At 43.9% G+C, this 27,644-nt stretch overlaps 1 long non-coding RNA gene across 1 annotated transcript in view; it reads right to left on the reverse strand.

Annotated features, from left to right (window-relative positions):
- Positions 1 to 27,644, reverse strand: part of LOC121279939 — a 794,500-nt gene that overhangs the window by 356,453 nt on the left and 410,403 nt on the right. The window contains exon 3 of the long non-coding RNA XR_005943531.1: positions 26,634 to 26,725. This is a non-coding gene — a long non-coding RNA (uncharacterized LOC121279939). The remainder of the gene's footprint in view (positions 1 to 26,633; positions 26,726 to 27,644) is intronic.

A 27,644-nucleotide genomic window follows, 5' to 3' on the forward strand; every position in this document is an offset into this window, starting at 1 on the left:
TCACTTACCAGAAAACTGGGACTCCTGGTCTTTTAGATACTACATTTTTCCACTTTTCATAAGCTTTAAGGTGAAAGCTATTGTTGAAAAGTAGGCAGATCATTTGCAAAGGCAAAAAAGTACCATCTTATGACATTCAAAAATTGGAATATTTAAATATAGCAAGCAATGAACACATATAATAAATTAAATAATTTGAATCTTTAAACCCATTAACACAGTTCGCTATTTTTAGTCAACCTAGCACTTTTTACATACCATAAGCAATCATATAATGGTATGGGTATGCTCAACAACAACTTCAAAAACATACAATATTTTTACTTAATCTTGTAAAATTAAAGTTGAGTTTTAATATTATAAGGTTTAAAGGATGTTTTTCTACTTTAACAGTGCCTTGTGAACAGAGAAGTGTATATTGCTTTAAGCACATTTTGAGCGCAGAATGGTGCTATGTTTGGAGCACATGTCCAATCACATAAACACAAGGAAGGCATTAAATTCATGCACCTCATTAATTAAAATAAATGAGCCAGTACTACTCAACTTAACCTAATTGGGGCTTACAATTTCGCATGCTATTGATGCCATTTCAAGGCAGTCTACATCTCTTAAAGGCAAGGTGCATTTTGGCTGCAGGCAACTGTCAGTCAGTGAAGATTCTGCATGATGACAGGTACAACAGAAGCTATGTTGGTCTTCAAAATCTTGCAGATGTAATTGGAACATCCATTAAATTGTATGGATTGAGGGTATTGATATGGTGAGTGTCAAGACTGGGCCAAATGGAAGGAGAGAGTGTTGATGCTCTGGGCAGGAGAAGAATTATTCAGGAGAATCTCATAATAATTTGCTGCCTTACAACTTTCGGTGTACTACTGGGCCTGGCCTTCTTCTGCATCAAACTGACTCCTTGTCCACTTCTCTTCTTCCTGACCATTATTTTTCCCATGACAGCTCCAAAGAAACGTCTCTTTGAATGGTAAGATTGTGGAGCATGCAGAAAATGTTAACAAATCTTTCTTCCTGCTTGTCAGTCTCCATGGGGAAGGTAATGAACTGTTGACGCCTCACAAACAGAGCATCAGTGACTTGCCAGATGGCTGTCTGCAGAGCAAATTTACTGATGTCAGTGACGTCATCATAAGTGGTTTGGAAAGATTTAGAGCCACAGGGACCTACACTGCATTGCCTGTGGCAGTGAACGTCCCAATGTTGAGCTCCAAATCTCACTGTAACAGGTGGCACAGGTATGTGACTGGCATTCTATTGAAATGCAGCTGCTTTAAACCTCTGCTAAGGTTCAGTTATAATGTTCTGTCCCTGCAAGTCTGTATGATGTAAGGCCTCCTGCGCCCTCACCTTGCCTGTGAAGTTCTTTGCTGTCACTCTTGCTGCTACTGTGCCTCCTGATTAGGGAGCCCTAATGGTCAGTCCAGCAGCATTGCCCTATTCAGTAATTCAAAACAAACAGGCTCTGTGAAACAGTCCTTAATCTCCACAAATACATTGCACAAAAGTACTAGGCTTGGAAAGACTTGTCAAGTAGTCAAAAATCTGGCTCAAAGCACCCAAGCAGCCTAAAATAACAACCCAGAGACTTATACTTAGGGATGCAAGGAACCCTTTAAATACAACGTGTGAAATCCAATTATTGATTTCCCCAACGTTGATTTGCTGGGCGGGGGATAAAGAAGTGGTAGGCATGCACTGACACCAATTTACCAAAAGGACCCTGATTCAGGGGCTGGGCCTTTATTACAATCTTTAAATGAATTCTGTGCTTATTGCTGGCAGCTGCTATGGATGCTTATCGAATTTCATACCAGTATGGTGCAGTACACCCTTTTGTCACAGAATGTCATGCTGGTGTATTCAACTTTGTTGCACCCGTTTTGGGCCTCAAAAAGTGTGGGACAAATTATATTATATTTTCTCTCCCAACTGTGTTGTTATTTAAAAAAGACAAGAGAAATTTAGAGATTGGACCCACAACCCATACTGCTTAGTTGCAAACAAAGACCAGCAAGCTCAAACTCTGTACCACCACATTTGGAATATTTAGAGGCAAAAATCTTTGAATCCCATCCTATAATGTTTACTTGGACTTTTGCCAAATAGGCACAATGAGCAGCTTTTTTTCTGAAGAAAGTGCTATTCAATTTATGTGTGACAATCTTCTCCACAAGAATTCTATTTTTTCTTAACAAGCATCATTTTAAACAAATTACAATATCAAACTTATAGTCCTCCCATCATAACACCCAACTCTCTCTTAAAAAGCGGCAAGGTTTTTGACTCCATGCTCATAAAAGAAAGTCCATTCCAAGTGCTCATCAATCCTCGCATGAAGAGCTTCCTCATATCTGTCCACATTCGCTTTTCACCAGTTACAACCTGAGATCCTTTCTTGTACTTTTTATTGTATATCTTAAATTACTGCTTAGGTTTTTGATTTTCTTTCTCTTAACTCCATAAATATTTATATAATCCTCCTTTCAATTCTGAAAGACCCAATTTATTGTCCACCTGGATATTTCAACCTTCAAATGCTAGGGTGCAGTTTCATGCCTCTTGCACCTCCAAGAGGGAATTTATGTTCCACGTGACCTGATCATAGTAGTGCACAATTTTATTCAAGCATCCTCCAAATTACACAATATCGATATAAAATGCTGCACTCTATTTGATCTGCTGATTGCTAATCCATAGTGATTGAACTTATTAAGTCTCCTAGCCATCCACTAGGTATCTCTGAACTTCACATTAGCTGATGCAATATTATTCATAAAGAATAGATTGCCTCCCAAGTTTTCTTATGATGGGCAGTACTTTCCAGTTACACATGTTGAATTTCATCTGCCTGTGGTCTGAGCATTTATGTTTTTATCCATTTCCTTCTATAGGTGCTTGGATGCCTCACCAATGTAGCCAACCCACCTGGAAATAAAAAGCTGGTATCAGAAGAGTAACCATGATGCAGTCGGATTGCTGCAAAAAACAACTGACTCAGTAGTACCCTTCAGGGAAGAAACTTCTTATCCTTACCCAGTCTGATTTCAGTCCCAAAACCAACGTGGTTGACTCTTAACTTCCATTTGAGGTGACCCTGCCAGTCACTCAGTTGTATAAAACCATGACAAAGAAATCTTGTGGTTAAAAGTGGCAGGGCAAATAGGCACAGGGCAATAAATACCAGTCATGCCAGTGAACTCTCCTTCCTGAGAGTGAACATAAAAAAGATATTTCAAGTTTCCACTCATTTCATTTATAACCAATCGGTCTGTCAGACAGTCTCTCAGACAAAAGGAATGTTTCAAATTGAGAATCCTGCCAAACTACCTCCTCAGTGCCCAGATTTCCTCTTCTCTGCACTCTGATGGTATCTCTATTATGCCTCTCAATAAATACTTTTGGCAGGAGTGCTGGCTTATTGATGCTGTCCAGAAATAAATTCCAATTAGAAACAGAAAATCCCGAAAAACCATCTGTGAAAAGAAAATAAAGGTCAATGTTCGCAGTGTGTACCAGTTTTTGGTTCGAAGGGTACTTGAAATGTTAACTTGAATTTTTAAAAAATGAAAAAGATGCTGATGGACTTGCTGTATGTTTCCAGGATTTCCTATTTTTATTCAACATTCTGGGATTTTCTTTCTTTGACAGAAATTTCACAGCATTATAGAATGGTTACAGCACAGAAGGAGGCTATTCATCCCTTCATATCTGTGCTACCTCTGCAGGACAAACTCACTTACTCCCACTCCCTGCCTTTTCCCCATAGCCCTGGAAGGTTTCTCCTTTTCAGACAATTACTTAATTCTCTTTCAAAAGCCTCAATTGAATCTGCCTCCACAACACTCTTAGGCAGTGCATTCCAGATCCTAACCACTCGCTGCATAAAAAAAGCTATCCCTCATCTCACCGCTGCTTTTTTTGTCGACTACCTTAAAATCAGTGTCCTTTGGTTCTCAATCCTTCTGCCAACAGAAACATTTTCTCCTGATATACTCTGTCCCTCAGTATTTTGAACACCTCAAACAAATCTCCTCTTAATTCTCTCTCCTCCAAGGAGAACAGTCCCAACTTCTCTGATCAATCTATCTACGTAACTGAAGTTCCTCATTCCTGAATCCATTCCCTTTTTTGCATCTTCTCTAATGCTTTCACATCCTTCATAAAGTGTTTTCCCCAGGACAGGATATAATACTCCAGTTCAGATTTGCACAGATTTATCATAACCCCCTTGCTTTTGTACTCCGTGCCCCTACTTATAAAGCCCAGTGTCCCATATGCTTTATTCACCATTTTCTCAGCCTGTCCTGCCACCTTCCTCCATTTGTACACACATGCACCCAGCCTCCTCTGCTCCTGTACCCTTTTAGAATTGTATCCTTTGTTTCATATTGCCTCGCCTCATTCTTCCTACTGAAGTGTATCACTACACAGTTCGCTGCATTAAATTTCAATGGCCATTTGTCTGCTCATTACACCAGCCTGCCTATGTCCTCTTGAATGAGAAAAAAGTTGGAGGTGCCCCCACTCCAACCCATGCCCCTCCCACCCCCACGTGAAAAGATTGGACAAGCCTTTTCTATATCAACACCATTTTCCTGCACTATCCCCATATTCCTTAATATGTAGAGATCTGTCAATCTCAGTCTTGAACATACTCAACTACTGAGCCTACACAGCCCTCTGGGGCAGAGAATGCCAAAGATTCACCACCCTCTGAGTAAAGAAATTTCTCCTCATCTCAGTCCTAAATGACCTGCCCCTTATTCTGAGACTGAGTCCCCTGGTTCTGGACCACTCCCGTCCTCCTCCCAGCCAGGTGAAACATTCTTCCTGTATCCACCCTATTGATCCCTGTAAGAATTTTGTATGTTTGAATAAGATCACCTCTTATTCTTCTAAACTCCAGTGAATAAAAGCCCAGTCTATTTAAACTTTCCTTATAGGACAATACCTCTATCCCAAGAATTAATTTAGTGAATCTCTGTTGCCTGCCTCCATGGCAAGTATATCTTTCCTTAGGTAGGGAAACCAAAACTGCACTCAATACGCAAGAATACATTGCCTTCATCCACCCTCCCTAATACATCATCCAGAAACTCGAGCAAGTTAGTCAAACAGGATTTTCCATTAACATATCTGAGGTGGCTTTCCTCAATTAATCTGCATTTGCTCAACTGATTGTTAGTTTTGTCCCGAATTATTATTTCCAAAAGCTTCCCTGCTACTGAGGTTAAACTGACTGGCCTGTCATTGCTGGGCTTAGTCTTGCATCCTTTTTTGAATAATGGATTTCTGATGCTTTTTCTGGTATCATTTTTCCCATTTTACCTAACAATCCCATTCTCTAAGGATCACTAAGATTTCTACACCACATGAGAGATGAACTGTGTACCACAAAATAATAATAAAATAACGCAAGTGAAGTGTTCACTTTCTTTAGAAGTTTCTTTGTACCAAAAAAATCAGCTAACAACTAATTCAACATGATATCCATTAATAAAACCGAATAGATCAAGCATAGACTGCCCCAAGTATGACTATTTCCCTTCCGGTCTGAAAAGACTGTGAAATTCATGTTTGTCTTTTGTAATAAAATTTTTATGTTCCAAGCATTAACAATTTGCAAGCTGAAATAAGATTTACTAAAGTGATTAAATTGCTATTCCATGGCAAACTTTCCAGTAGGAGTTTTTGGGAAATACTTCACTATGATCCAGTTTCAGGTATGGGAGATCAAAATTTGCTTTGTGCCTACACCTTCTCCCATTGAGGCATTCAGCACAGAAACCTTGTGCTGCCTCCTGATTTCCATGATATCTGCATGCAGTCCACCATAACCTCCCATTGCTAGATGGCTGCATGCACAACAGAGAGGCTATAACTTGTGTGGTTAGCACCTGTTTCAGCTAACCTCCAGCTCTTAAAGGCAGTCTGTCCCTCTTTAAGCAAAGCACTCAGGACTAATACCTAACAGGAAAATACTCTAGCTCACCTCACAAACCTTCCAATGATGCTAGTCTCACACCCACCTCTTGGTCCTTTCACTTACCCCTACTTATTCAACTATGGCAGCCACATCACTCAAGTGTAGTGCAATACAATGACTGACTTTTTTCCCTCTCTCTTGCAGGACAATATAAGGGTGCAGCAGAGAACAGATAGGTAGCCAGCATGCCTCCATCCCTTGAGCCTAATGGAGGAGATGGTGCTTTGATCAACATTCAGTGTCACCGAGATAATTTAGGATGGCAGATGTTACTGCCTCTTCTCAACGCTCATCTGCTTCCCTCACCCTCACCCTGCTTTATGGCATGAAGCACAATCTGCAGATGTTGTGATCATGAACCTCTTGCAATACAATCCATCCATCGTTCTGATTTCATGCTTTCAGGTAACAAAGATCTCCCACCTGGACAATTACAGCAACCCCAGAGGAAGTGAAAGAATCTGCCCCAGACCACGGGGGATGATCTGAACCTCACAGCCACCGACTCAGATTCTGGCACTGCGTAAACTTTAGAGTCTAGTATAGAGTCAGGATCGGCATGTAATGAGTCACCAGGAATGAGTGGGCAGCAGCCAGGCCAAGGGAAAAGGGTAGCTTACATATCAGCTCACTGAAGGATGAAATTACTCACAAGTTCTACTACACAGGACTTAGATGAGGACTTTGATGATGCAGCATATAGGAGGACACTGGTGAGGATAACAAGATGCTTGATGCATTGGCAGACCTATCAAAGCAACCTCCAACGTGATACAGAGCTTTGAACAGAGCTTTGAGCTCATCCTTTCCAGTGTGGAAGTGATGGCCAACTTCATGGCAGCACAAACAGACTCACCCATGATTCAGCATCTGGTGGCCAATGTCTCAGCTTCCATTCAACAGAACAGATGACAGCCACCCAATATCTCAGTGCAGCAATGGGAGCCCAGACTGAACAAATGAGATCAATGCCTCACACAGACTCTCACTGCTGCTATAATGGCTGTGGATCTCAGTGCGCCAAGCAGCTTGTAAGCTCTCATGGCTGTCCAGCAATCTGTCATTCAGTAAATTACTAGGATTACTGAGGTGCGACCATGTCAGCATGGCAGTGGCTCTGCGGAGGACAAATAGCTGTCCTCTCTCAGGATAACAGCGTTCATGCTCCCACCAAAGTCACTCTACCAGTCCCCTTGCTGTTGCCTCTCAGCCAACCAACTCAAAATGCAGGCCAAACCTGAAGTTTTGTCCAGGTCTTGCTTTATGTATGCACAGAATGTTTCAGTATCTGAGGAGTTGTGAACGAAATCATGCAATCACCACCCACTCCAATGTAGTGGAGAGCCCCTGCTTAGTGCTCTGGACATCAGAAACATTGCTTGAGCATGCAGCATGTCTGCTCCACAATATTCTTGGGTGCTTCTTGGCTCTCATTATATGTGCATTTTCCTCTCATGGTCAGGTGACAGAGTGTAGGGTCAGCATCACGTGTACAGGGGATAGCCTATATCCTCGAGAAGCCAGCCTCTGATTCTCCATGGAAGCACAAAGAGGATGGAAACAGTAGATTGCCTCACAATGAAGGCACTATGGCTGCTATCAGGATAACAGGCATTCACTGACATGATGCACTGGGTAAGATCCCACATCGGCCACATGTTGATAGGTTCCTGTACATCTCACATTGACACGGTGGGCCTCCAGTGCCATAAACCATCTGGAATCCTGATGTCATGACAAAACCGTACGCTCGCTTATCCTGCTTCTTCCTGCTGAGGGAGGGAACAATGTATTTGGCTTTCCTGGTACAGATGACTTCTGTCACCTCCTGGATGTATCAATGGACAGCATACTGGGAAATGTTTGAAATGTCAGGATGTTCCTGTCTGGAAATATTCAGACGCATAATTATTCAATGCCACCATGACCTTTATGGCCACTATAGGCAGTGTTCTTACCCTGTTGCGAGGGTCCAGGTTGAGTTGAAGGAAGTGACACAGTTCTGTAACCACCTTCTTGGTGAACCAGAGTCGTCTCAGGCATTACTTCTCGCTGCGGTTGACATAAGAGAAGTGCTCTCAAAAAAAACACATGGTGGGTAGCGCCCACTGCGCAGAGTCCTCCAGCTCCTCCCTCTTTGCAGAGTTTCCCCTCTCTGTGGCCTTCATTCCATTTCCTGGCCATTTTGCAAATGCAGAGCCACTGCACCTACAGTCCTCATAACTTGTATGGTGTTGGGTCACCTTTGCCGAAGCAGAAGTAATTCAAAAGGGCGTTGTCTGCAAGTTGGTCGCTGACCCTTTAAATTACAAAGGGGTTTCTTATATTGGATGGTTAGCACAGGCATTCAATGCACACGTTCAGACCAAATTAGGTAACAAGCATCAAATCGATGGGGTCAGCTGTTTAACATCATAAATGGATCCCTACCCACGCAGTTAGTCCACACTAGCCCCCTACACAGCATGGATGTTCCACATTGGCCATGCTAAAAATGGCTGGGAGCATGACTTTTGAGGCTTCTGTAGTGCTGGCACCAGTGACACTATGGACCCAAATTTCATGGCCTCTATCTTCTTTTTAACAAAAATTATATCAACTCAATTCCAAATTTATCGAGACACAATATACTCATGATATAGCAAATCACCAAGATTAAAAAAGTTAGAATACTAGCCAAACAATCAAATTTGCTTTTGTTCCTCTTCAAAAAGGCCAAGCTGTGCTGAAATTACAAGTCTCTAAACGGCAAACTGACTTGAACTATTATAAAGATTAATCATCCTCCTCATATCAAATTGCCTGTAAAGCTCATGCATGGCATATCTCTTCGTATTTCATTGAAACTGAACTCACTAAATTCTAGGTCAGGAATTGGTGAACTATTTTTATACTTTTACAGATGAAGTTGCTTAACAAGCATTTTCCAAAATAGGATTTACGTCAGGTAATTTTTAAGTGTTCAAATCGATGTTCAGGTTCATTATATTTCATCACTGTGGCAAAAGGTCACATTAATTGGCTATGTACGATTGCTAATAGAGATTCGAGTCTATTAAAGGTGGAAGTGATTACTTTTTGACCTGCACTGCAATAGATAAGAATTCTGCTCATTTACATAAATCAGTAATCTGAAGATGGCAGTTTGAAAACTCTCAGGGCAGAATTTTCTGTGCCCACAGGCATTGGGCATGTTCGTCGATGTGAGTGGACAATGTACGGGAAGGACAAAAATTGGTTTAACGACGCCTACATTTCCTGTCGTCGGATGTCGGGAACCTCGTCATGTGATTCAGCCGGAATCAACCACAGTCCCCCCCACCCTCCCCGCTGGATTGTCCACCCACGTTGTCAGGAAACCATGCTGGTGCAGAACACATCTTGACAAGTGTGACGTGCAGAAGTTGGGACTTACTGCCAGGGCCTTGCTCACAGCATGGACATCCGAGGAAGAGAAGATGATGGAGCCCGACAACAATGGGACCCTGGAGGAACGTCCATGACATGTTGGGTGAATTCTCATGGACATGGCTTTGCCAGTAAGCAGCTCATGGAAGGTGGAAAGTCGCCATTAAGGGTCTGCTCACAATGGATGATAGTCGAGGAGGTGGAGAGGAAGGTCCAGCTGAGTTTGGGAGAGGAAGATGTGCAGGGGGTGGGAGAGGAAGGTCTAGTATCAACTGAGAGGGGAAGAGGTGTCCGGGGGGGCGGTTGGGGTGAGGTTAGTGGGAGGAATGAAAGTGTCGGGGGGGGAAACAAAGGTGTTGGTGGGGGAGGTTGCAGGGGCAGGCACTAGGGGAAGAAGGGGGAACAGGGAGAAGATGGCAACTGGGGAGGTATGTGTAAGGGGGGATGTGGAAGTTGTAAGGAAAGGAGTTTGGAGGAGGAAAGGAGAGTGGAGAGGAAAAGGAGTCCAGGGGGAGGAAGGAGTCTGGGGGAAGGAAGAAGTGTGGACAGGGGGAGAAAGTAATTGTGCAGGAAGAAGTAAGGCTAGAGAAAGAAATAAGGCTGGAGGAAGGGGTAAGGCTGGAGGAAAGAATCGGGCGGGGGAAAGGACTAAGTTTGGAGGAAGAATTAAGAGTGTCTGAATGAGTCAGGAAGGGGACAGGAGTAAGGCCGGAGAAAGAAGTGAGGGTGTCTGAATGAGTCAGGAAGGGGACAGGAGTAAGGCTGGAGAAATAAGTGAGGGTGTCTGAATGAGTCAGGAAGCAGGAAGGGCTAAGGTAGGTGGCGGGGAGATCCAGGGTGGGGAGGATGAGTTGGGGGTGAAGGGGTAATTGGAGGAGGGGGAGGGGGTAGGAGTAGGGGTTGGGGGTCTGGGGCGGGTGCGTCGGCAAAGGAGTTGCAAGGACAGAAGGAGTTCCAAGGTGGGAAGGAGTCCAGAGGGGAGACGTCCAAGTGAACATGGAGTGGGGAGGGCTCTGTTGAGTCCATGACTGCTTCCTAGGGAGTGAACTGAGGGTGGGTGTGGTACATGGGAACGGTAAGAATGACCGAGGGAAGAGTGAGGTAGTAGGGTAGGAGGGTGAGGGTTTGAGGTATCCGTGGAAGGGATGGTGAGGGTAGTTGGTGGTGACTCGGAGGCAGACACAGACCCTGGGGGGTGGGAAGGAGGAGGCCAGGGGGGTTAATGTGAATAGGTGTAGGATTTTAGGGAAGGAAGGGAACGTACACGTTCACCTGGACAGCCCCGAAATAAAAAGGTTGTGGCTTGTAGGTCATGGAAGGGACATGGAAGGTGATATCGGGGGGGTCAAAAGTGATGGGGGCAAGGGAATGGGTGGCTAGGGGAGGGAAAAGGGTGGGTGAATGAACGAGAAACTGTAGCACTAGCATGCTGGCTAAATCAAAAGTGAAATGTGAGTCATGGTGAGCAAGATCAGGTGCAGCATGGGAGTCTGATCAGTGGGTAGGTGGAGATGCCGGTCAGCTCAGATGGTCAACTGAAATCGAACCTCAGCAGGCAGCATTGAAAATGCTCAGGGCTTTGATATGAGTGTGATGCGGGAAGGATCCGCGTGCGTGGGCGAGTGCTAACACGAGGCTCTGAAAAGCCCTGCCACACACACACACCTCTCCCTCCATAATCACATGGGTGAGCTGACTTGCTAGTGAACAGGGGGTGGTGGGGGGAGGGGGGTGGTGCAGTGGGAGGACTTCTGAAGTCTGTCAATGAAGCTAAAAGACATCATTACACATTATTCAATGAAAGTAAATATATTTCCAGATTGTAAACTGACAAAACGTGTTCACCCATGCAACCAACTGTGATCAGAAGTTCTTAATTATTATACGACTTAGACTTCTAGTTGTTGCCATGACACCTGCATTTTCAGCACAAGTGGAGACAGCCTGTGCAATGGTTGGCCCTGTTGCCTTCGGCGCAGGTCCCCTGGAGAGCTGAGACTTGGGGGAGCCGACTTGCTTTGGTTGTCCTCCTGTGGGCTAGCTGTGCGCCCCCCCTGCAGTGACAAAGGACAAGGTTGAGGGGGTCACAGACAGAAAGGGTCACAGGCACAGTGGACTCAAAGGGAGCCGACATCCTCTGAAATTCCTGAATGGATGACCCACGGGTGTTCAGCTGCCGCTCCTCATCCCTTCAGGTGCCCGAGCTCCCCAACCTGACTCCTCGAGGGGAAGGAGCACCTGGGAGGACGTCAAGGTGCCCCATTTCCCTCTCGCATTGCCACTGCAGGAACCCACCCATGGCTACTGTGATGGAGTACAGGTCTGTGCACATCTCTGCATTTTGCTGGACCAGGGTCTCCAAGGCATCCGCCGTCCTCCCCATGGAGATCATATGTGCACATGTGGGCACCACTTCATCAGAGAACAGACCGACACACCCCTCCAATTCGCATGCCACTCAGTTGAGGGCTTCCAACAGCTCTGCGTGATGTTACCCTGCCTTCTGTTGACTCTCCAGGATGAGTTGGAAGGCCAAATCCAGAGGCTCGTCATCTGACTCGGGCCTGACGGATATCTCTTCTCCAACAGTCCTCCGAATGCCGGGGAGCTCAGCTGAATCTGCCTCCTCCTGCTGCGGACACGTATCCGTGCGGTGACCACTAGATTGTGAACGCGAGCCTGCTCCAGATCAAGGGCCCACCGAGGTGTGTGTCCCTGCGCTGGTGGAGGCTGTGGATAAGTACTGTGATGGGTCGTCCAGGCTGCTTATTTGCAGCTGTTCAATGGAGGAGGTGTCCTCTTGGCTGGAAGTGAGGATGTAGATGGAGCTGAGGGACTGGCTGGCTGAGGGTGACAATCCCTTGGCAGAGCTCCATATGAGCCAATGTAGAGGTGATTAGTGCATGGCATAGTCAAAAGCAGGAGAGAGCACTCACATTTGCATTGAGAGGAGGATGATGTGGTGCAGGATCCTCACAAATGTGTTCGTCCCCGACCTCACCATCGCCCGGGCACAGTCCACATCTTCGCCAGTCAGTGTGATGGCATGCTCCTCAAAGTGAGTGAGGGGCCTAATGTGGCCCACTCCACCCCTGGTCTGGGACCCCCTGCTGCTGTTGTGAGACACATTCTCCTGCATGAAAATAGATAGAGAGTTTGAGCAGGACACATGGCACTGTGTGGAATGTTTGTGTGGTTAGCAGAGACATGGGCCGTGTGAGGACATGAGGTCCAGAGGATATGAACCTGAGGAAGATGCGAGGGTGTGTGTGGGAGTTAGTGGCATTGTCCCTTGAGGTGTGAGATCCCTATGGATGTGTGATGGGTTTGTGTGTGTGTGAGTTGAGAATGATGAGAAGAGTGACACACCATGGCAGAACGGATGAGACTATTCATCTTGTAGCGGCATTGGGAAGCTGTCCCCTTTTTCGGGCATTGGCACTGACCATCACTGCCATCACCTCCCATGCTGGATTGGTGAAGCTGCTGCCCATCCTGCAGTAGAGCTGGGGTAGAGGACATCACAACAGGCCTCCACTGCACCCAAAAGGTGCTCGAGGGACAGGTCATTAAACAGGGGGTCTACAGTCTTCTTGCCTTTCAGGGCTATGTCTTCTTTGCAGCAGCGTGGACTGGAAGCACTGAGAGGTGTGCATGCAGCTGGACTTTAACTATGGCTCCCGGCATGATGAAACGACGATGTAATGGTATGGTGGGTGAATGAGAGCCCACCGCTATTGAAATGGCCTGCTTCCAGGAATGCATAGTTAATGCGGTGGAATTGGGGCAATATGGCGTGAGAAGCCGCCATTGCAGCTGTCAAAGCGCTGTAGAGTCAGTGGGAAGACAGGACATACCTTCCTTTTGTGGAGCTAACTGCTGTAAGGTAAATTTAAGGGTGAATGTTAGTGAATGGGTGAATGGATGAATGAGTGAGTGGATAACGTGTGAATGGGTAGGGTGGCAGAATGTGTCGGTGGGTAAGCTAAGTGGGAAGGGTGCTAGAGTGGGTAGAGAGGTCAGTGTATAGATGGATAGCTGGGTACAGTGGGTGAGGTGGCAGATGGGTGGGTGGCAGGTGGGTGAGGCAGCAGGTGGGCGAGGTGGCAGGTGGGTCATGTGATAGGCAGCAAGGGTGACAGATGAGTGGAGTGGCAGGTTAGTAAGGTGGCAAGTGGGTGAATTTTGTTTTATTCATTCATGGGGTGTGGGCTTCGCTGGCTGAGCCAGCATTTATTGCCCATCCAGAGTTGTCCTTGAGAAGGTGGTGGTGAGCTGCCTTCCTAGACTACTGTTGTCCATGTGATGTAGGTAATCCACAGTGCTGATAGGAAGGGAGTTCCATGATTTTGACCCAGCGACAGTGACGGAACGCGATATATTTCCAAGTCAGGATGGTGAGTGACTTGGAGGGAACTTCCAGGTGGTGGTGTTCCCATCTATCTGCTACCATTGTCCTTCTAGATGGTCATGGTTGTGGGTTTGGAAGGTGCTGTCGAAGGAGCCTTGGTGAATTCCTGCAGTGCATCTTGTAGATGGTACACACTGCTGCTACCATGTGTCGGTGGTGGAAGAATCTTTGTGGATGTGAGGACAATCAGGAGGGCTGCTTTGTTCTGGACAGTGTCAAGCTTCTTGAGTGTTGTTGGAAATGCCCTCATACAGGCAAGTGGGGAGTATTCCATCACACTCCTGACTTGTGCCTTGTAGATGGTGGACAGGCTTTGGGGAGTCAGGATGTGAGCTACTCAATGAGGCTGGGATTCCTAGCCTCTGACCTACTCTTGTAGCCACAGTATTTATACAGCTATTTCAGCTAGGTTTCTGGTCAATTCTAACCCCAGGATGCTGATAGTGGGGGATTCAGTGAAGTTATTTCCATTGAACGTCATGGGGCGATGGTTAGATTGTCTCTTGTTGGAAACGGTCATTGCCCGGCAGTTGTGTGGCGCGAATGTTACCTACCACTTGTCAGTCCAAGCCTGGATATTGTCCTGGTCTTGCTGCATTTGGACCTGGACTGCTTCAGATCAGAGGAGTCACGAATGGTGCTGAACATAGTGCAATCATCAGCGAACATCCCAACTTCTAGCCTTATGATGGAAGGTCATTGATGAAGCAGCTAAAGATGGTTGGGCTGAGGACACTACCCTGTGGAGCTCGTGCAATGATATCCTGGAGCAGAGATGACTGACCTCCAACAACACAACCATCTTCCTTTGTAATAGGTATGACTCCAACTATCAGAGAATTTCCCCTCTTGTTGCCATTGACTCCAGTTTTGCTAGGGCTCCTTGATGCCACACTCAGTCAAATGTGGCCTCACCTCACCTCGGGAGTTTAGCTCTTTTGTCCATGTTTGAACCAAGGCTGTAATAAGGTCAGGAGCTGAGTGGTCCAGATGGAACCCAAACTGAGCGCCAGTGAGCAGGTTATTGCTAAGCAAGTGCCACTTGAAAGCACTGTTGATGACCTCTTCCATTACTTTACTGATGATCGATAGTAGACTGATGGGACGGTAATTGGCCAGGTTGGATTTGTCCTGCTTTTTGTGTACAGGACATAGCTGGGCAATTTTCCACATAGCCGGGTAGATGCCAGTGTTGTAGCTGTACTGGAACAGCTTGGCTAGGACATGGCAAATTCTGGAGCACAGGTCTTCAGTAGAATTGCCGGAATATTATAAGGGCCCTTAGCCTTTGCACTATCCAGTCTGATGCTGGGGACCTCCAGAGGAGGCTGAGTTAGATCATCTACTCAGCAACTCTGGCTGAAGATTGTAGCAACTGCGTCAGCCTTATCTTTTGCACTGATGTGCTGTGCTCCCCCATCAACGGGGATATTTGTTTAGCCTCCTCCTCCAGTTAGTAGTTTAATTGTTCACCACCATTCATGACTGGATGTGGCAGGACTGGAGAGCTTAGATCTGACCCGTTGGTTGTAGGATCGCTTAGCTCTTGTCTATCACTTGCTGCTTATGCTGTTTGGCATGCAAGGAGCCCTGTGTTCTAGCTTCACCAGGTTGACACCTCATTTTTAGGTATATCTCGTGCTGCTCCTGGCATGCCCTCCTGCACTCTTCATTGAACCAGGGTTAATCCCCTGGCTTAATGGTAATGGTGCAGTGGGGGATATGCCAGGCCATGAGGTTACCAGATTGCATTTGAGTACAATTCTGCTGCTGCTGATGGTCCACAGTGCCTCATGGGTGCCCAGTCTTGAGTTGCTAGATCTATTTGAAATCTATCCTGTTTAACATGGTAATAGAGCCATACAACATGATGGAGAGTATCCTCAATGTGAAGTCAGGGCTTCACCTCCACAATGACGGCGCGGTTGTCACTCCAATTGATACTGTCATGGACAGATGCATCTGTGGCAGACAGGTTTTTGAGGATAAAGTCGTGTGTTTTTCCCTCTTGTTAGTTCCCTCACTGCATGCCGCAGACCCAGTCTAGCATCTATGTCATTTAGAACTCAGCCAGCTGGGTTAGTAGTGGTGCTACTGAGCGACTGTTGATGATGGACATTGAAATCCTACACCCAGAGTATGTTCTGCAACCTTGCCACCCTGAGTGCGTCCTCCAAGCGGTATTCAACATGGAGGAGCGCTGATTTATCAGCTGAGGGAGAGCAGTATGTGATAATCAGCAAGAGGTTTCCTTGCCCATGTTTGACTTGATGTTATGAGACTTTGTGGAGTCCAGAGTCGATGTTGGTGACTCCCAGGGCAACTCCCTCCCGACTGTATACCACTGTGCTGCCACGCCTGCTGGGTTTGTCCTGTTGGTGGGACAGAACATAGCTAGGCATAGTGATGGTGGTATCTGGCATATTATTTGTAAGATATGATTCCGTGAGGATGATTATATCAGGCTGTTGCTTGACAAGACTGCGAGACAGCTGTCCCAATTTTGGCACTAGGCCCCAGATATTAGTGAGGAGGACTTTGCAGGGTCGACAGGGCTTGAGTTTGCCGTTGTCGTTTCCGTTGCCTTGGTGAATGATGGGTGTGCCATCCAATTTCATATGTTTTTTGAGACTTTGTAACGGTTTGATACAACTGAGTGGCTTGCCTGTCCATTTCAGAGGGGTTGAATTGAATCTTCTAAAAGGTGTGAAAGATCATTTTTACTTCTGAGAGAACAGGAGGCAGGAAGGGACTTCAAAGGGCCACAACATAATTAAGCTCATTGCCTGAAACAATGACTCCTTGGAAATTTACATAGCAGCCATTTTTGTGTTTTTTTTTAACTTTATGAAGGAGGCTGTAAGAATACATCTTGGGAGGCAGTGTGCAGAACTTCAGGAAGAACTCTGAGGGATAACATCATGGAAGTTTCTTGGTCAAGGGAGGACAAAGATTAAGAAATTATTAAGAAATCAACTGCTGTTCTGCCGAAAGAGTCCAGGCACTTTGCAAGGGCCAAAACCACAGAATTAGTGAGGAATAGGAAGCATTTTCTCTCTTTGCTTATGTGCTGAGTCCACTTGAAAAGGCAAACCTCTGAGCATTCAACTACAGAAGCCATCACAGCTGCTAACCCAAACCTCAAGTTTCAAACCTTTCGCTTCTAAAAGAAGGAATTCAAACAATGAGCACACAACAATATCTTACAGAAACTGATCTGAAATCTCATCTTTAAGCATCTTTTTCTCCTTTACCTGTATTTTAATCTTTGTATCTGTATTTCAGTTAATAGCTTTATCATTTTTACTTAAGTAATTTACAGCAGTGCTTTTTGTAATAAACTGACCTTTATCCTGCTTAAGGCTAAAGCTTTGCTGCCGATCATTTTTAAATTGAATCATTTGCAAATTTAAAAAAGAGGGCTACATACACACACACAACTTTTCAACTCATAAAGCACTTGGCTGAAATGCCTTCTATGTGGTCATGACACTTGTATTTTACAAATCTGAAGACACAATTTCCAAATGCAGTAATCTTTGGAAAATAACAACTGAAGCTGCAATTTTCCTATCTTTCTATGTTTAATACCCTTGTACTGCTGGTATTTTGTCCTTTTCCTTTAGTGTGAAAATGAATACAATGAATTAATTGATCAAGTCTATCATTTGTTTATTATCCATTGTAGTATCACCAGCATCTATTTTTAATGGGCCCAATCATATCATGGTCACTATTCTTCAGGGGAGAATTTTCTCCCCATCGGGGGGTGGTGGAGTGAGGTTTGGCACGGACACGGACACAGAGCCCACGATCGGCTGCATGCCACCATTTTACGTGGGCAGGCCAATTAAGGCCAGCCCAGCGTGACGTGCACCCAGAAGCAGGTGGGGGGAGTAGGCTGAGTCGGGGCATGCGTGAGATAGAGCGCAGAAATCTCCTTGACGCAAAGAGCTGCCTCAGGGAGATTAGTTTGATCTTTAAAAATGTTAATAAAGACAGAAAACTTTACCTGTCAATGAATTGTATCGAAAAATTAAATTAAACTTGAAAAACCTTAATGAAACCTCATCCCGACTGTGGGTGAGGTTTCATGTTAAATACGAAGGCCACATGGGCTCTTCGCCTGCTCACCAACCTTAAGGTTGGATCGGCAGCTCAGTTAAGTGTTTTAATTGCCTTAAATGGCCTTGATAAACCTTTGACCGTTCGGCGGGCGCGCGGCCGACTCTGGCGTGCACCCGCCAAACTGAAGATTGGAATGACATGCGGTGGCGTCAGATGCATGTCCGACGTCACCGCGCATCATTTTAAGTGTCAGAGAGCGGGGCCCGCTCCCGCTCGCCGATCTAAACATTCTGCTCTAAGATGTTATTTTCCAATCAAATTGGGACTTAATCCTGCTCCATTACTCTTCATTAAATCTCATATGGTCTCATCTCATTTTGGTTTTAAAATATTATTCCAGGAAATTGTAAAGTTTAGAAATGCATCAAATTTAGTACTTGAGTTATTCTGCTTCTTCAAGTCTGGGAAAAGTAAAATCTTCCATTATAACCGTGTTATTTCTGCTACATGCTTCTCCGGTGTCTGTATTTAAACATCCCCTCAGTATAGCACTGCTATTAAATCTGTGTACAACTCACAAGAGTTTTGCATCCTTTACCATTCTGTACTTCTTACCCATACAGTTTGCACTGCCTATTCTGCCTATTTGCTGATGTCCTTATGCTCTCTGTATTCTTTTTTAAATCAAGTTTGGTACTCTCCTCCTTTCCCAATTTACATCTATTTTCTGAACAGTTGAACTAATTCATATCACTTTCACATGAATGGAACTTCACAGGGCATTTTATTTTAGCCATGTTAAAGTTCAAGTGGAGTAAAATCTGATAGCTATTAAAGATTCACAAAACCTAGATGCTCTTGAATGGAGTGTGAATACTTGATTAGAAGTAACTGAGAACTCAACATAAAAGCCACAGGGTGAAAAGCTAGGCTCAGTGGTGCCCATTTTTAGGTAAGGTGTCAACTTGGAGGTCCAAATAGACATCCTTGTTGTGATGATATGTGCCAGATGCCATACTGCTGCAGGCATATGTAGCAAGGGTGCAGTGAACATCTGCCGGAAAAATGCAGAATAGACAAGTCATGTTGTCAATCAGCATGTAACGCCAGTACAATACCTGAGCTTCTATTTTGGAGCTCAACATGCTAGCCAATGTCCTTTCTTTACTTACGTACGAACATACAAATTAGGAGCAGGAGAAGGTCTTTGGCCCCTTGAATCTGCTACAGCATTCAACAAGATCATGGTTGAGCTGATTGTGGCCTCAACTCCACTTTCCTTCCTACTCCCTATACCCTTTGACTCCCTTGTCAATCAAGAATCGATTTAATTTACCCTTAATAATATTCAATGACTCCGCCTCCACCACTCTCTGGGGAAGAGAGTTCCACAGGCTCATGAGCCTCTGAGAGAAAGCAGTTCTCTTCATCTCCATTTTAAATGGGTGACCCTTTATTTTTAAGCTGTGTTCCCTAGTTTTAGGGTTTCCCTTTAGGGAAACAGCCTCTCATCATCAACCCAGTCGATTCCCCTCAGGATCTTATATGTTTCAATAAGATTGCCTCTCATTCTTCTAAACTCCAATGGATACAGGCACCAACTTGTCCAACCTTTCCTCATTGGATAACCCTGTCATTCCAGGAATTAGTCAAGTAAACCTTCACTGCTTCTAATGCAATTGTCTCTTTTCTTAAATAAGGAGACCAAAATGGTACACAATACTCTAGATATCAATTTGTTCATGGTATCACTGGCTAGACCAGCATTTATTGCCCATCCCTAATTGCTTTTCAGAAGATGGTGGTGCCATTTCAGAGGGCAGTTTTAAGTATCAACCACATTGCTATGGATCTGGAGCCACATGTAGGCAAGGCCAGGCAAGGACAGCAGGTTTCCTTTCCTAAAAGGAAGTGAACCAGATGGGTTTTTGTGACAGTCAACAATGGTCACCATTAGACTTGTAATTCCAGATATTTTTGGAATTCAAATTCACCATTTGCTATGGTGGGATTCAAACCCAGATCCTCACAGCATTTCCTTGGGTGTCTGGATAACTAGTCCAGTGGCAATACCATTACACCACCACATCCCACTATACAACTACAGCAAAACATCCCTACTTTTAAAATTTTATTATTCATTCACGGGATGTGGGCTTTGCTGGCTGGGCCAGCATTTATTGCCCATCCAGAGTTGCCTTTGAGAAGGTGGTGGTGAGCTGCCTTCTTGAACTGCTGCAGTCCATGTGGTGTAGGTACACTTGCAGTGCTGTTAGGAAGGGAGTTCCAGGATTCTGTCCCTGCGACAGCGAAGGAACGGCAATATACTTCCAAGTCAGGATGGTGAGTGACTTGGAGGGGAACTTCCAGGTGGTGGTGTTCCCATCTCTCTGCTGCCCTTGTCCTTCCAGGTGGAAGTGGTCATGGGTTTGGAAGGTGTTGTTGAAGGAGCCTTGGTGAATTCCATTCCATTGCAATAGATGACAACATTCCATTTGCCTTCCTAATCACTTGCTGTACCTGCATACTTATCTTTTGTGATTCATGTACCAGGCCAACCAGATGCCTCTGTACCTCAGAGTTCTGCAAGCTCTCCCCATTTAAATAATATGCTGCTTTTTTATTGTTCCTGTCAAAGTGGACAAGTTCACATTTTCGCACATTATACTCCATTTGCAAATTTTTTGCCTACTTACTAAACCTATTTATATTCCAAAACACAGAACTGTTATGGTGTAGAAGGAGGCCATTCAGCACATCATGTTTGCACCAGCTCGCTGGGCATTTAACTTAGTGCCAATCTCCTGCCTTTTCCCCGTAACCCTGCACATTGTTTCTATTTAAATAATCATCCAATGCCCTCTTGAATGCCTCAGTTGAACCTGCCTCCACCACACTTCCAGGCAGTGCATTCTGAACCCTAACTACTCGCTGTGTGAAAATGTTTCTTTCTCACCTTGCATTTGCTTCCTTTGCAAAACACTTTAAAACTGTCCCCTCAATTTCTCAATCTGTTTACAAGTGGGAGCAGTTTCTCCCTATCTACTCTGTCCAGACCCCTCATGATCTTGAAAACTTCTATCAAGTCTTCTCCTTATGTCCTCTTCACTATTTGTTTTTCTAGATATCTACACAACTGAGCACATTTTTAGCAGCAGGAAGGACCCACCTTCAATGCTATTTTAAGGATCATTAACTGATAACAGCATAGTTCCTGGGTGATTTATTTTAGCTGTTGCTACAATTGTACAAGTGTTTGGTACTTTGTCTAACTATTTCAAGTTGAAAAGTCTACAAGAAAGTGGTATGGTAGGTGCTGAGCTGCTTTTTGCTGACCTCGAGGCTTCTGCACAGGCACGTTGCTCACAGAAATGTGTTAAGAGTAGGCATTCCCCATGGAATACCATAAAACTCAGAGAATAAACAGAGGTCGTGCAGAGCACAAGCTAGAAAAGGGAGGAGGAGAAGGAGTCGGGCTTTCAGCAGGAAGCCATATCAGCCCAAAGCTGAAGATTAATGAAGAACAATGTATGAGATGCCTGCTCTTCAGAAAGGATGACTAAACTGAAATCCGCCACCTGCGGCAACCACAATTGCAACCTCAGGACACAGTGAGGTCCGCATTGCCAGTTGTTGGGAGCGTGATTGGATGATAAACTCTTTATGCTTCCTTCCAGGCTAGGGTGAGAAATATTTGAAGTATCTCACAGTTTGCCATCCACACTTAATGTGCTGTGACTATAAATGCCAGGTTTCCTTGAGTTTTTAAAAAAAGAGGATCGTATTTATTGTTCTTAACCTGGTCTAAGAAAAATAATAAAAAACACTCCAACTTTCACATTCTTACATACAAAATTCACACAAACCCAAATACCTTACAGAGTAGGAAGATAGATTAAGACATTTAAATTCTAGTAAAGTTAAAGAGGTATATGGTTTTTGAAGATTGGTGGCTTGGCTGGCTTCAGGCTAAACTTGATGATCCTTCTGGGTTGGTGCCGAGGCAGTTTAAAGATATCAGCGAACAATTTATCTGTTCTTTTGAAGATAGCAGCCGTAGAGTTCAGATCTTTTTTTTAAAAAAAATCTGTCTGTGGCACATGGAGAATTAAACAACAGCAGACAGGGTTCAAAACTTGCAAGTTTTTTGGGAAGAAAGAGAGAGAGGCCCACAAAGGGATTTTGCTTCTTCAGTATTTAATGTGCTTGTGCTGGTGTGCAGAGAAAACAGGTGCTTAACACACAAAGGGTTGGCTGTCTTGCTGCATGGGCCTCTCTCTCCAATTAACCAGTGACCCAAATATGGTTATAATTTGTGTAGTTCAGCCATAACTTGATTAGGTTATGGCTGGGAATTCCTTCCTCAGCCAGAGACCTTTGTCTGAAGTGGTTATGTCTAATGCTGGTGCCGGACACAGTTGAGTCTAGATGTCCTGTGAATGAGACAGGAGATGTGGTCCATTCACATTCCCCTAAGGTAATTGTCTTTGATGGGCCCTTACAGTAAGGCTCCACTTAATGGCCTTGGAATGTAGAAGGTACAATGATGCAAATTTTCAGTCATCTTTGAGCTGATGACTATATGCTGTGACTATAAATGCAAGGTTTCCTTGAATTTTTAAAAAAGAGGATCATATTTATTGTTCTTAACCTGGTATAAGGAAAATAATAAAAACACTCTGACTTTCACGGTCTCACATTCAAAATTCATACAAATCCAAATACCATACAGAGTGGGAAGCTAGATTAAGACATTTAAATTCTAGCTTTTGTCCTTTTCAATGTTAGTGGTTTCTCGCCAGTAAATTCAAAAAGTCATTTTTTTCATAAAGCATGATTTCACTGCAATAGACAAAGCATCATGCAGGTCAATGTCCAGGATCAAGCCTGCCAGCAGTCGTGATGCCCTCATTCTGCGGCAGTCTGCTATGCCAGCTGCATTTTAGCCACTATGACAAACCAAAGGGTAGCTACCAAGGGCTATTCACTGACAATGCGGCTGATGACAGTTATGCAGAACCATGCACAAGTATGTAGTATATATACAATGAAAGCCATGCTGCCACCTGAAACACAACAAAGCAGACCACTGATGTGTTGAAACAACTTCTCTGCTGCCTGAACAGTCTGGAGAAACCCTGCAGTACTTGGTAGAGTGGGTGCCATGATCCATGGTGGTCTCCTGCTTGCAGCACAACCTTGTCATCACGAGAGGACTACCCTATTCACCAGTTGCTTGGTGATAAACAAGGGCAGAAGCATGAGGGGAGGTGGAGGAGGTGGAAGAGAATTGAAGAAGGCAAACTTTATGCTCAGGCAGCTGTCCGAAAAAAACTCATCCAAGTACAACATCAGTAACCACAAACCAATTTCCCATTCACCAACAGTCCCACACCTTGCCTTCCCTCTATCAGTGACTGTCACAGTGCCTGCTTGGCCACAATGCAAAAATAAAAACCATGACAGTATAAACATGATTTATAAATGAAATCACCATATTGCATACAAAAGTCAACTAATCACCTTTGCGTATTCCCATCATCCCTGGAGCATTGCTGGAGAGGATAAGGATACATAAACGGTGCAATGGCAAGGTCATAGACAGAAGCATTACGGGAGAGGGCTGAGGATATCTGAACAGCAAGATGGCAGGGGCAGAGCCCAGTGGATTGAGGGGGTTAAAAAATGGACCATCAATGAACAAAAATTAAGGAGGCTCATGTCAAGAAGACATAATGTCTATAATGTTATTGGAAATTATTTTAAAATGGAGTTCCAGTGGTGTCTGTGTCTGTGTGTGTGTATGTGTGTGTGTCTTAATTGGATTAAAGCCAGCTGGTCTAGATGCTTTGATGTATAGAAGAGGAGTAGATTTGAAATGTTAATTAGGTAAACATAGGAAGTTACGAGGTGAATTGTAAAGGGATCAATTTGCATTTTTAAATAATCCATTCAAAAAAATGGGTGAAATATTACACCTAGCTAGAAGAAGCCAAACAATGTGTTTACTTTTTTCCAAAGCTATATGATTGGTGTTATGAAAGGGTTTTATTGTTGGAAGGGCTAAAGTTAAAAAACCTAGTGATACAATGAGAATTTGCATTCAAAGTGGAAAATATGTATAAAGGAAGAAAAGGCTGTTGGTAAAAGAGGAGGATTCTAAGATGTAAAGCCTCCAGCCTGCAAGCTTCAAGCTGCTGTCTGCAAGGACCCAGAGCTGGAAGAAACTCATTTTGAATTTGACCATCCAGAGTGTGCTTTGTCAAGGGTCTGTTTAAATCTATGTTTTTTTACTGTTGCCTTAATGAAGGTGTAACTGAGAGGCAGATTAATTAGGGGATTTTTAGAAGTTATTATTGTAGCAAGTTGTAGACATATGTATGCACTTACAATCTTTGAATTAATAAATATTTAATTTAGTTTTATAAAAAACCTCTTGAGACTCGATGGTCTTGTTATAACTGAATTCAAAGCCTGCATCTCAAAACATAAAAATTGCAAAAATTGGTTATGACAGTTGTTTCAAGTTTCCCTCTGGGATTTGAACAACTCAACATTTACCATCGGCTGTGTCATAATACTTACCAGAGGGGAGAAGGTAGGTGGTTGGTTGGTTAGTATTGCAGTTTTATTTTTGCTCTTTAAGCTAGGGAGATGGTGTCAAACTCTGAGCTTGGAATCATTAACTTACAATTAATTTATTAAATTAATAGACTAAATAATTTAAACAGATATGGCAGAGCAGGTTGTGTGCCATAGATGCAGCCTGTGGGAATTCCTGGGACAGTGCTGCATTCCCAAACAACCACAGCTGTGCTAAGTGTCTGCAGTTCAAGGAAATTTTGGGCAGAGTTGTTGGGCTGGAGTTTGAGCTGCAGACCACAGTCGGGCAACAGGGATGGGGAGAGTTACCTGGACACTTTGTTTTGGGTGGAGTCACACTACTTAGGTTAATTAGTACTTTAGAACTAGTTGATTGTCAGGGGCAGGAGAGTGTGACTGGCGGGCAGGCAGGCATGAGGATCCAAGATGTAGTGATGGAGGAGCCTCAGACCTTGCCTTTGTCCAATAGGTATGAGGTACTTGCTGTCCATGTGAATGAGAACAAGGACTGCAGGGTGGATGGGCAAACTAACCATGGCACTATGATGTAGGAGAAAATTCAACTTGGGGGAGTAAAAATGAATGAGGCAGTGGTAGGAGATAGTATAGTGTTGTGCCTGTAAGACATGAAAGAGATCATGGACTGTTGGATCCGACCTTGCCTTTTTGCTCATTTAAAGAGTGGACCTTGCTGAACTAGGGGAGGGCTGCTGCAGGTTACGTGGTTCACGGACTGGCTGCAGTTTCTGGAAGTTGTTGGCAGCAGTTGCAGGACAGGGGCTCAGTCCTCGTCCTTGTGGGGTGACGTACCTCCACACATTGTAGTCAGTGGGGCCAGGGACCAGCGGCAGCTTGTCTGCGGTGGACAGCAAGGGGAGTGCTGTAGAAGCTTGTTTTACCTGCAGAGGTGCTGGAGGCCACTGTTTGTCTCTTGGGGTGGACGATTTTGACCAGGAATGTGAAGACTGCTTGGTGGCCTGCAGCTGACACATTGATGGGTGGCATCACATGGCCTGGGCTTCTGGCCTTTGGAGGATTTTAATATTACATTTCCAGGCTCGTGGCTCAGTCTGGCATTAATATCTACTCATACTGCCTTTTGTCTATGTAGCTAGGAGGTGTCATTCCCTCTTACAGATTCACAACATCTCTCTTCTTTCCCATCTCCTCCACCATGGCTCCCACTGCAGCACCCAAAAGTCTTGGAGCCCATAATTCCCAGGTGGTGTGATTCCTCACACTTTTCCTGGTCAGATTCTCTTCAACCATGACTCTTAACAGCTGTTCTGGCCACAATGTACCTCCCCTATTACCCTCCTCACCCCTGCTGATAAGCTCAGTCAATTACCTGTGTGGTGGCTGCTGGTTGCAAGGATCATTCAAATGAGCAGACAGCACAAAGATGGTGGGCTGCCTGTATTGCAATCAATGGGTTCATCACGCATCATTGTCCATGAATACAGGCTTGATTTTTTAAATATATCAATGGCTAACTAAACTTTTCTCAACAGTTTCCCGCATCCACTTCAAATAAAAAGTAAATTCTGCCTTCAACTGCAAGATAGATTTATCACAGGTTAACCTGTGTATTTAATAAAGTGATTACTTAATGCAGGGCATCTTTCTGAATAATCAGATGGTACACAATTGTTTTCTGAAATTATTTTGCTGTTTGAGAAGGTCTGAAACTAAGAGGGATCAAGTATATTATGACTTTGAATACTCTGTGAAATCTGAAAATCTCTATCTTTAGAGAGAGAGAGACATGACGATTAATTTGTTTCAAACTTAGTAACAAACACAAAAGGAAATGGCACATTCTTTGTACCAGTAATTACCAGAAAACAAAGATATTTACATCTCAAAGAGCCAAAGTATCTCCAATTTATGTTTCTTTGACAAAAGATATTGTAATGATTTTTATTGCATTGAGCTTTACTAAAGCACTTCATCCCAGTGTGGATGGAGAACAATGATTATATTGTGTTGCCATTCTGTCATAATCTACAATGAACAGAATGAGCTTTCAGAATATCAACAATTGAAACCCTGGAGGCAAGCACAATATGCCATTCAGATTAAAAAAATAACAAATTAGCATGAATCAGTCAAGCAATTATAGGTGTTCAGTAAATTACTTACCAATTGGACTTCCCAATGGTTCTTTGAAGTGTTCAATATTTTTCTCTATTTAGTCCTTTGTAGCATAAATATAGCTCTGCTTTCTAAAGGCTCTGTTAAGCAAAGAATAACAAATGCATAATTCTTAATCAATGGCCGAGATACTAATGAACACGTATTTACACAAAATACATTAATGTATTAATTTGACTCATTTTAACCCAACAATGCAACAGGATCAGGATGTACATGTCTAGGGGCCTATATGCAAAGTCTGAATTGACTCAAAACTACTCATTAGAACAGATTCAAATCAAAAGGATTTGCCACAATTCAAAATGAGCACATGGTATAGCATTCGTCCAATAAACTTTGTTTTGGCTTAGCTCAGACACAGAATTGGACTTGGCACAAATGACTCATTGATTAAGTTTATGACTACTCCACAGTAAGTATAACACCATGATCAATTAAATCAACACAAAAAGTGTCACAACTTTGTTTCAGAATTATAACAAAGCAAGATGCAATTTTATACGACATCTCAATTTCAGGATTAGAGCATCACAATTATTATTTTATCAATATGCCTTTAACATTCAAAATCAGTTCTCTAAATGATCCTCGCATTTCTACTCCTGTGCTTGACTATACACAGAATATACTCTCCAGAAGCAGGCTATTCAGCCCAAATAATCCACTCAAGATTCTTTCCATCCTTCCTCAACTCACTCTATAAGCACAATCCTCTATTCCCTTCTTCCTCATTTGCTTATCTATAATATTTGCCTCACCAGTCCCTATGGTAGCAAGTTCAATATTTTCACCACTCTCAGGGAAAGGAGGTTTCTTCTGAATTCTCTATTTGATTTCTTGGTAACAATCTCATGTTGATGGGCTTGAGTTTTGCTCTATTCCATTAATTACTTTTTATGTCAATTCTTTAAGTCACACTTCAGCCTTCACTTTTCAAGATAAAAGAGACCCAGCATATTCATCCTTCCCTCAGTACCGATATCATTCCCTTAAATA

Source organism: Carcharodon carcharias, chromosome 7 (genome assembly GCF_017639515.1).
Source record: "Carcharodon carcharias isolate sCarCar2 chromosome 7, sCarCar2.pri, whole genome shotgun sequence".
Taxonomy (NCBI): Eukaryota; Metazoa; Chordata; class Chondrichthyes; order Lamniformes; family Lamnidae; genus Carcharodon; species Carcharodon carcharias.